This window comes from Piliocolobus tephrosceles, chromosome 11, assembly GCF_002776525.5.
Source record: "Piliocolobus tephrosceles isolate RC106 chromosome 11, ASM277652v3, whole genome shotgun sequence".
In the NCBI taxonomy this organism is placed as follows: Eukaryota; Metazoa; Chordata; class Mammalia; order Primates; family Cercopithecidae; genus Piliocolobus; species Piliocolobus tephrosceles.
The window spans coordinates 3,770,759-3,781,553 of record NC_045444.1 but is presented as its reverse complement, the minus strand read 5'-3'; the positions used below and the strand labels follow the sequence as shown (position 1 = coordinate 3,781,553).

At 47.6% G+C, this 10,795-nt stretch overlaps 1 pseudogene; it reads left to right on the top strand.

Annotated features, from left to right (window-relative positions):
* The first annotated feature begins 1,782 nt into the window (after positions 1-1,782).
* Positions 1,783-3,653, top strand: LOC111521670 (annotated as a pseudogene).
* The last annotated feature ends 7,142 nt before the right edge of the window (positions 3,654-10,795 follow it).

Below are 10,795 nucleotides of genomic sequence, written 5' to 3'. Positions count from 1 at the left end.
CTTACTGGATTAATTTTTTTGCCTCCCAGGAAATGAAATTAACTACATTCCATAAAGCCCCAGCCGCAGTAGTGGGGAAGGCAGGAGACACAAGGCAGAAGTCAGGGGTGGAGATTGTCTTCCGGCCCTGCTGGGGTGCCATGGTGTAGCCCCCTTCCCCCTCTGAGCCTAGGCACTTGTATCAGGGAGAGAAGGCACTGAATTTGCCAGTCAAGGTCCTTTGCCCTAACTTCTAGAGTTAATTTGAGCCCCACAAATCCTCACTGGAAAAGAAGTTCTGATGCGACCCCCAGCCTGCCCTGGTGAGGGATAGCTCCAAGACTGTGCTGACCACAGCAATCAGTGCCTCCTCTCTGGCAGAGTAAATAGCCACAGGCAATGCACCTCCCACAACCACGCTCCTCCACCACCTTGACTGATCTGCCTACCTGTCACAGATCAGTGTCTAACATCAGAGAGCATTTCTGAGGTACAAATACTAGGAACACAGGAAGGTGGGCACAAACTCGAAGAGTCAGAGGGACAGACCCCACTGTAATTGTGTACCGTCTGTCTCCCTCAGACTGTCCCGTTCAACCTTGTGCCCACCCCCACCTACTCCCCCATACTTGGCAATTCTGCACAGAACTGCACAGAACAGGTACCCAGAAAGTGCCAAGGGAGTGAATAGTTCAGATGTGGGCGTATGTAAGAGAAGTGCCCAATGAGTTCATTCATTGGAAAGGAGGAAATTATCTGATGCCACTGTGGGGGATAGGGAAGACCGAAGATTCGGCATACTATGCTAGGAAACGCCTCAGAAACACAGGAGGACTGTGGCAGACATCTGCTGTTTCTGGTTCCCAGCCTCGTTGGCCTTGCGCGTTCGCCTCCCAATTTTCTTTGAATTCACCACCTCTCCCCACTCTAGTCAACCCATGCAAGTCTCCCTTGTAAATCAACCCATGTGAGTGACTCCAGCAAGAGGTCCTGCTGGTGGCAACAAGGCCCAGGCCACAGGGACAGACATGTCATAAAGTTTGAGTAAATGAGAGTCCTCCGTAGGACTCTTGCTAGAACTGTTGGGATAGGCACACTTCCCACAGTGTCTCTAAACTGGAGGAGCAGTTGGTGGCCCTTTTATCACCACAGGGAGCTCCAGCCCAAGAGTAAAACCAGCCCCAGAGAAAGCCAAATCAAGAGATAGAAGGAGATGGTTTCCTAACGCCCTTGTCTGCGTCCCTCAATCCAGCCATGCATGACCTCCCCTAGACTTTTTAGTAAGGTGTGCTAATAATTTTCTTTTATACCCCGAAACCAGTTTGAGTTAGATTTCTGTCACAGGCAAACAAAAACATCCTAATACAGGCAACAGATTGTTTTTATTATTAGTAATTGGCTGATTTGCTGGGCATAGTGGCACACACCTGTAGTCCTAACTATTTGGGATGTGGGAGTATTGCTTGAGTCCAGGAGTTTGAGACCAGGCTGGGCAATATAGCGAGACTCTGTTTAAAAAATAAATAAATAAAATTAAAAAAAAAGAAAAGGAGGCTGGGCGCTGTGGCTCACTCCTGTAATCCCAGCACTTTGGGAGGCTGAAGCGGCGGATTACCTAGGTCGGGAGTTCAAGGCCAGCCTGACCAACATGGCGAAACCCTGTCCCTACTAAAAATACAAAATTAGCTGGGTGTGGTGGCGCAAGCCTGTAATCCCAGCTATTCAGGAGGCTGAGGCAGGAGAATTGTTTGAATCCGGGAGGTGGAGGTTGCGGTGAGCTGAGATCATGCCATTGCACTCCAGCCTGGGCAACAAGAGCAAAACACTATCTCAAAAAAAACCCAAAAACCTGGTGTGATTTCATCCTGCGTGGCTGTTCTCTCGAGCAGTGGTTGTTTCTCTCTGTCCGCCTTCTCTCCCGCCTAAGTGCACACCGCCACCCGATGGAAGATTCGATGGACATAGACATGAGCCCTCTGAGGCCCCAGAACTGTCTTTTCGGTTGTGAACTAAAGGCCGACAAAGATGATCACTTTAAGGTGGATAACGATGACAGTGAGCACCAGTTATCTTTAAGAACCATCAGTTTAGGGGCTGGTGCAAAGGATGAATTGCCCATTGTTGAAGCAGAGGGAATGAATTACAAAGGCAGTCCAATTAAAGTAACACTGGCAACTTTAAAAATGTCTGTACAGCCATCAGTTTCTCTTGGGGGCTTTGAAATAACACCACCAGTGGTGTTAGGGTTGAAGCGTGGCTCAGGGCCAGTGCATATTAGTGGACAGCACTTAGTAGCTGTGGAGGAAGATGCAGAGTCAGAAGATGAAGAGGAGGAGGATGTGAAACTCTTAAGTATATCTGGAAAGTGGTCTGCCCCTGGAGGTTTCACAGAAAAAAGTAAAACTTGCTGCTGATGAAGAAGATGATGATGATTTTGATGATGAGGAAGCTGAAGAAAAAGCGCCAGTGAAGAAATCTATATGAGATACTCCAGCCAAAAATGCACAAAAGTCAAATCAGTATGGAAAAGACTCAAAACCATCATCAACACCAAGATCAAAAGGACAAGAATCCTTCAAAAAAACAGGAAAAAACTCATAAAACGCCAAAAGGACCTAGTTCTGAGAAGACATTAAAGCAAAAATGGAAGCAAGTATAGAAAAAAGTGCATTGAACAGTCCTTGGCACTACTGGTAAATTAAGCCCAAAGATGGGGAGAAGGGAAAAGGGGAGACAAATATAGTCCATACTGAGTGTCATCAACAATCCAGACTGAAGTCTTCTATTTATCTCAATCCCCTTTCTTGCTTTGCCACCCATGCCTCTTCAGTCTGGAAACAATCTCACTCTTGGTTCCCTAAAGCACTTTCTTCTGACTGCTGTGATTCAGTGAACCCTGCCCTTTGCTTTCTATTACTTGTGCATTTGCCTCACCTCTGGCCATGTTTTAAATCGCCTTTGTACCTCCTTAGCTGCTCAATAAATATTTGAATGAATAAAATAAAAAGGAAAGAAAACAGAAAAAAAAAAGATAAACTGGCAGATTTGAAACAATTGTAGGTTTAAGAGGAAAGACTTATAACAAATAGCTGGGAATGATGCAGTCAGAGATGGGCTCAAGAGCAGTGGTGGGAAGAGGCCCGCTGCCAGCGCCGTCCCTGCTCCCGCCCTGCTGATGTGGTCACAGCGAGGGGCTGCAGTGGACTCAAGAACATTCCTATCATCCTGATGAAGTCAGAAAATAGAAACCTCACTCTTTTGTCTTCCTGTTAGCAGGTGTTTGGAAGCCTTCAAACAGTTTCCAAAAGTCTCAGCAAGCTGAGAGCAGAGGCTCTCAGAAGTCCATGGGGGATGTTTGGCACCTGTTTTGCTGGTAAAATGGAAAGAAGTTCATACATACTCTTGCCACCCCCAGTGTGACCAGAGGGAAGTTTCTACCCTTTACATTGTAAATGTCTTGCATAATTTAGCCTCTCTTTTCCTGGTTAAAGGTTACCCACTGCTGCCTGCTAAATGGAAAAATGGCCAACAAATCACCAGGCAGGTATGTGTCAGTGAAGAATTTCCCACTCACCAGCAGGGATGTTGACCCTTCATTTTAACAACCTGGGGTTGGGAGACCATAAAAATCCCTTGTGTGGGGGGTGTAGGGTTGCAATTAATTGTTCCTCACAGATGCTACATGTGTCAGGAAGTGAGGGCTTTCTCTGGTGATACAATGACCTTCATTCAGCCACCAGATGCTTTAAGCAGGTAACACAAGCCCAGTGGCAGAGTTTTTCTTTATTTTTTCCTTTCAAAAGCCATGTTTGCAGAGATTAAAAATTTGTTCTGCTTGCATTGAAGTAGGCCTTAAAAACAAAACAAACTTTTTTTTTTTTTTTTTTTTTGAGATGAAGTCTTGCTCTGTTGCCAGGCTGGAGTGCAATGGCGTGATCTCAGCTCACTGCAACCTCTGCCTCTCCAGTTCAAGCAATTCTCCCTCAGCCTCCCAAGTAGCTGGGACTACAGGCGCTTGCCACCATGCCCGGCTAACTTTTGTACTTTTAGTAGAGACGGGGTTTCACCACATTGGCCAGGCTGGTCTCGAATTCCTGACCTAGGTGATCTGCCCACCTTGGCCTCCCAAAGTGCTTGGATTACAGGCGTGAGCCATGGCGCCTGGTCCAAAACACACTTTAATGTCAGTTTATTGCACCTCAGCCTCCCAAAGCACTGAGATTACAGGTGTGAGCCCACCATGACCAGCTGTTGAATGAGTTTTGACAAATACATACACTTGTGCAACTAGCCCCACAATCAAAATGCAGAATATTTCCATCACCCCAAAGTTCCCTCATGCTCCTTTGCCGTCAATCTCCTCCCACAACCCCTGGTTCCAAGCTACCACTGATCTCATTTCTGACACTATAGTTTGTCTTTTCTATAATTTCTTTTTCTTTCTTTTTTTTTCTTTTTTCTTTTTTTTTTTCTTGAGACGGAGTCTCGCTCTGCCACCCAGGCTGGAGTGCAGTGGCATGATCTCAGCTCACTGCAACCTCCTGGGTTCAAATGATTCTCCTGCCTCAGCCCCGCAAGGAGCTGGGACTACAGGCACCTGCCACCACGCCTGGCTGAACTCTTCTGTAATGTCATATGAATGGAATCATACAGCATGGACTCATTCTTCTCTGTTTCACAGACCATCATCCATGTATCAGTAGTTCTTTTTATTGCTGGGTGAATGAAGCACAGTTTGTTGGTCCATTCACCAGCTGATAGACATTTTAATTGCTTCCAGTTTTATGCTATCATTAATAAAGCACTTATAAATATTCATATACAAGGCTTTGAATGAACATATGTTTTTATTTCTCTTGGATAAATACGTACAGGCTGAGTTATATGATAAATTTATTCTAACTTTATAGGAACCTGCCAAACTATTTCCAACAGCAATGTATGGGAGTCCCAGTTGCTCTGCATCCTTGCCAATATTTTATACAGTCAGAATTTTAAATTTTAGCCACTCTAGTGGGTGTTTAGTGATATCTCATTGTAGTTTTAATTTTGGCCCTTCATTTGACAGAGAATCACAGGCAGAAGAATCAGAACTTGGACTTCGCACCCATGGTCTTTTGAAGGCCACAGGCAGGGGAGGCAACGCCCATGCACCCAAGTCAAAACATGTGGAGAAAATCTTACCCTGTGGAGGAGAAACCCACTTGTGGATTTGTTTCAAAACTTAGTTTAGATCTTTTGAGTTTTCAAAGAGCCTGACAAGAACACAGAGGCCCAGGCTCCTGGCAGCAGGATAGGGCCTGGGCCTTTGTTTGTTCCCAAGTTCCCAAGCTGTCCTGGTGGCAACCAAAGTTTGAGAACCTCAGCCTAAGAACAATCCGCCAGGCTACCTCTCCTGCACCAAACACAGCCCCTGGTTGGATGGAAGTTGATTCCTGCAGAGCACCCTGTCTTAAGCCTCCACACTGTCCAGTTCTCTATAATTTCTTTAATCTTTTTCCAGCCGGTGGGGTTTTTTTCATTATTATATGGCTTTATTTACTTTTTGTTTTTTGTTTTTTTTGAGATGGAGTCTTGCTCTGTGGCCCAGGCTGGAGTGCAGTGGCGTAATCTCTGCTCACTGCAAGCTCCGCCTCCCGGGTTCAAGCAATTCCAGCCTCAGCTTCCCGAATAGCTGGGATTACAGGCACCCGCCACCATGCCCGGCTAATTTTTGTACTTTTAGTAGAGATGGGGTTTTGCCATGTTGGCCAGGCTGGTCTCAAACTCCTGACCTCAAGTGCCCGCCTTGGCCTCCCAAAGTGCTGGGATTACAGGAGTGAGCCACCACGCCCAGCCTATTTATTTTTTAAATCAACTTTATTTAAGTATAATTTACAAACAGTAAAGTTTACCAATTTTAAATAAAATATTCAGTGGGTTTCAACAAACCCATACAGTTGTAAAAACCACCATTACTCCAACCATCACTCTTCCCCCTTTGCAGTCAAGCCCCTTCCCCCATTCCCAGCTACAGGTAGCCACTGATCGGCTTCCTGAAACAATGGTTCTGCCTTTCTGTTCTTTCTTGTAAATACCGTATGTGGTGTTCTGTGTCTAGTTTCTGTCATTTAGCATAATGCTTTAGTGATTCATCTGTGTCATGTGTATCAGTAATTCGTTTTTTAACATTTCTAAGCAGTGTTTCACTGTATCGATTCTTACAATTTGTTCACCAATCGATGGGCATTTGGAGTGTTTCCAGTGGTTGGCTATTATAGATAACACTTTTGTGAAAAACAAGTACAAGTCTTTTTGTGAATGTTTCCATTTCTGTGAGTAGATACTCAGGAGGGAAATGCTGGGTCATAGGTATGTTTACATTTTTTTTCTTTAAGATGGAATTTCGCTCTTGTTGCCCAGGCTGGAGTGCAGTGGTGCCATCTCGGCTCACCGTAGCCTCTGCCTCGCGGGTTCAAGCGATTCTCCTGCCTCAGTCTCCCGAGTAGCTGGGATTACAGGCATGTGCCACCATGCCTGATTAATTTTGTATTTTTAATAGAGACAGGGTTTCTCCATGTTGGTCAGGCTGGTCTTGAACTCCCTAACTCAGGTGATCCTCCTGCTTTGGCCTCCCAAAGTGCTGGGATTATAGGCGTGAGCCACCGCGCCTGGCTGGTATGTTTATAAGAATCTGCCAGAAGCCAGGTCTGTTAGCATGTGCCCATAGCCCTACCTATTCAGGAGGCTGAATTAAAACCCAATTGTGTTTGAATAAAAGCACTGTCAGGCCAGATGCAGTGGCTCACGCCTGTAATCCCTGCATGTTGGGAGGCTGAGGCAGGCGGGTAGCTTGAGCTTAGGAGTTCAAAACCAGCCTGGGGCCAGGCACAGTGGCTCATGCCTGTCATCCCAGCACTTTGGGAGGCTGAGGCAGGTGGATCACCTGAGGTTCACCTCCCTGGCCAACATGGTGAAACCCCAACTCTACTAAAAATACAAAATTAGCCGAGGGTGGTGGTGGGCACCTGTAATTCCAGCTACTCAGGAAGCTGAGGCAGGAGAATCACTTGGACCCAGGAGGCGGAGGTTGCAGTGAGGCAAGATAGCGCCATTTCACTCTAGCCTGGGCGAAAAAGCAAAGCTCCGTCTCCAAACAACAACAACAACAACAACAACAAAAACCAGCTTGGGTAACACAGTGAAACCCTGTCTCTACAAAAAAAAAAAAATACAAAAATTAGCTGGGCATGCTGGCACGCACCTGTAGTCCCAGCTACTTCAGAGGCTGAGGTCGGAGAATGGTTTGAGTCCGGGAGGTGGAGGCTGCAGTGAGCCGAGATGGTTCCACCGTACTCCAGTGTTGGCAACAGAGTGAGACCCTGTCTCAAAAAGATATATTTTAGGCATATTTACCACACACACGCACGCACACACACACACACACACACAAATAGGCCAGTGCAAGATGAGCCAGAAGAGAGCTGCTTTGTTCAGTCTGAGTGACTAAGAGTGATGATGCCACCCACCCAGACAGGAAGCAGACCGGGTGAGCAGGTTTGTGGGGAGAGATGAGGTCATCTCTCGGAGGTGACAATGCTCCTAATGATCAAGCCCTCAGTAGAGGCCCGCTGTGCCCGCATGGGAGGTGCTTTGCCCCCACCTCCCCTGGCCTCGCAAGGCGTAGGCTCTTGCTTTCATTTCACAGGTGAGCTAACGGTGTTTAGCCAGTATGACTCAAATTTGTCCAGCCCACTGTGCCTGTCTGGGTTTGGGTGCTGAGGGCCATCCCTTGTGATGCGGCCAGCAGGCAAGGGGCGACCTGGAGCTGAGACAGCAGATGAGAGTCAGAGGAGCTGCAACGTTTCCTGCACTGAGATCCTGGAAAAGCCGCAGGCACACGGCTTGGTCCCCGCAGGCAGGAAGAAAGAGGAAGAGACGGGGGAAGCCCTACATGGAAGACACTCTCTCTGCTGAGTCCTGCCGATCATGGCAGCTCCTCCTGGACAAGTGTCCACCCCAGTGTTCCCGAGTTAAGACCTCGGTCTTGCTCAGCACCTGCCCGGCAGCTGATGCTGGGGCCTTTGCCGAGCATGAGGAGTGGAGCCAGCTCAAAGTGACTCATTCTAAATCAGGCTAGCTCCATGGATCCAGATCAACGCCCTGGACCGCACCTGGCAGTGAGGAACCAGTGGGAGGAGAGGTACGTGCTGGACTCCACCGGACAGCACGTAGTCTCTCGGCGCAAGCAAAGACACCAGCCTTGCACAGAGCCAGCCCAGCCAGGGAAGGGTGGAGAGGAGGCAAGGCTGGGGGCTGGTGGGTGACTGCTAATTCCCAAGCCGGGTGAAAATCTGTACGGGTTTTGAGGAGGAGGTAACTTCCCAGCTCCAAATAATAGAAGCATCCAGAAGGAAATAACCAGAGGCTTCTGCCAATTGATCTGGAGACTGGGAAAAGGTCCCACAGTTATGAATAACCTCTGTGTTCCGGGAACTGATTTCATGCACCAGACAAAGGGATTAAAAAGTTGCTGGTGAAGGCAAAGTGGTTTCAGCCAAACCTCTCCTTTCTGTCTCCCAATAAATGAGCATTTTTCTCCACAAGAACCCTTCATGCTGATTGGCCCTTTGACAAATCTGGTGAGCTGGGAGCTGTGTGGCTGATTGGCATATTTTGATAACCACTCTGTCGTCGTGAAGGACTTTCTTCCAGCAACCCCCATTTCATTCGCTCTGAGTATGGGGGTGAAAACAGTTGCTTCTGTGGCTTCTGGAAAACAGCGGAGGATGGAGCCCACTCCTGGCCTGAGCCCTTAGCAGCATGTCCTATAGGAATCCTGGAAGAGAGACACTATATTAATTAATCCTTGCAAAGTTAATGCGATGAACTTCAACTTGTACAATGGAGTTGTGGTAATGCTGTTACACAGCTGCCCTGTCGCAGGTACTGGGCCCACTAGCAAGAGGATACAAATAAATAGGTTAAGATCTGAGAGACGGCTGGGCGCGGTGGCTCAAGCCTGTAATCCCAGCATTTTGGGAGGGGAGGATCATGAGGTCAGGAGATCGAGACCATCCTGGCTAATACGGTGAAACCCTGTCTCTACTGAAAAAAAAAAATGCAAAAAACTAGCCGGGTGAGGTGGTGGGCGCCTGTAGTCCCAGCTACTCGGGAGGCTGAGGCAGGAGAATGGCGTAAACCTGGGAGGCGGAGCTTGCAGGGAGCTGAGCTCCGGCCACTGCACTCCAGCCTGGGCGACAGAGCGAGACTCCGTCTCAAAACAAACAAACAAACAAAAAAAAAGATCTGAGAGACTGTTAGAAAGACAGCTTCCTGTAGAGACAGTGTTAGAAACCACAGTCAGGGCTGGGTGCGGTGGCTCACGCCTGTAATCCCAGCACTTTGGGAGACCAAGGCAGGCAGATCATGAGGTCAGGAGTTCAAGACTAGACTGGCCAACATGATAAAACCCCGTCTCTATTAAAAAAAAATACAAAAATTAGCCGGGCGTGGTGGTGGGCGCCTGTAATCCCAGCTACTCAGGAGGCTGAGGCAGGAGAATCACTTGAACCCAGGAGGTGGAGCTTGCAGAGAGCCAAGATCGTACCATTGCACTCCAGCCTGGGCGACAAGAGACAAGAGCAAGACTCTGTCTCTTACTAAACTATGAGCAACTGGAAGGAAGGGTAAGTGTCTCACCCGCACCCATACCCATATCTGCCCATCAAGATTAGTTGCTCTGTAAATTAATAATAGTTGAATGCTGTTGTGACATGGTATTATTTCAAAAGACAACCAGCCACTGCTTACAACTACATTCCTGTGATAATTGATTTCCTGGTCTCAGCCAAGGAGATAAGAACTGAAACCGCCTTTGCAAAATTCTGACTGAGACAATGAAAGAGATCTAACTTAACCGACTCCATCTTGCTTGTAACCTCTAAGCTATCCTTATTCTTTCCTGGACATAGGCTAAACTAACTTTGGGAGAAACTTAGTTTATAGTTTAAACAAAGATAGTAACAGCTCTTTCCCAAGCAGACCTCCTTCTTGCCTGAGGACTAGATTGCCTTTGTAGTACTAACACTAGCTACAAGATTAGAAAATATGGTTTAGGAGTCATGCAGCTGGAGGCTACAAGATTCCGACTCTCGCCGGGCGCGGTGGCTCACGCCTGTAATCCCAGCTCTCAGGGAGGCAGAGGCGGGAGGATAGCTTGAGCCCAGGAGTTCGAGACCTGCCTGGGTAATACTGCGAGACCCCGTTCTCCACAAAAAGGAAAAAAACAAACAAACAAAAAAAAAAAAGACAAAAAAAAAGATTCCGACTCTCCCTACACTGCTCCTAAGATCAGTGCCTGAGCTATTCTTCAGACCCTGCACTTGATGGATCAGCTGGCTCCACCCAGATCAATAAACTGGCTCATGTGATCTGGTGGCCCCCACCCATGAACTGACTCAGCGCAAGACAGCTTCGACTCCCTATGATTTCTTCTCTGACCTGACCAATCAGCACTCTTGGCTCACTGGCTTCCCCTCACCCACCAAATTATCTTTAAAAGCTCTGCTCCCCAAATGCTTGGAGAGGCTGATTTGAGTAATAATAAAGCTCCAGTCTCCCGTGCAGCCAGCTCTGGGTAAATTACTCTTTCTCCATTGCAATTCCCCTGTCTTGATGAATCGGCTCTGTCTAGGCAGCGGGCAAGGTGAACCTCTTGGTTGGTTACAGAACTGACTCTTGTCTTTGTTCCCACCTGTTCCCATTGGTGGGATCCCCGGTCCCCAAGCACAGTCAGGAGCAGGTCTTTGCGAGGCTCTGTGACTCACTCAGCCCA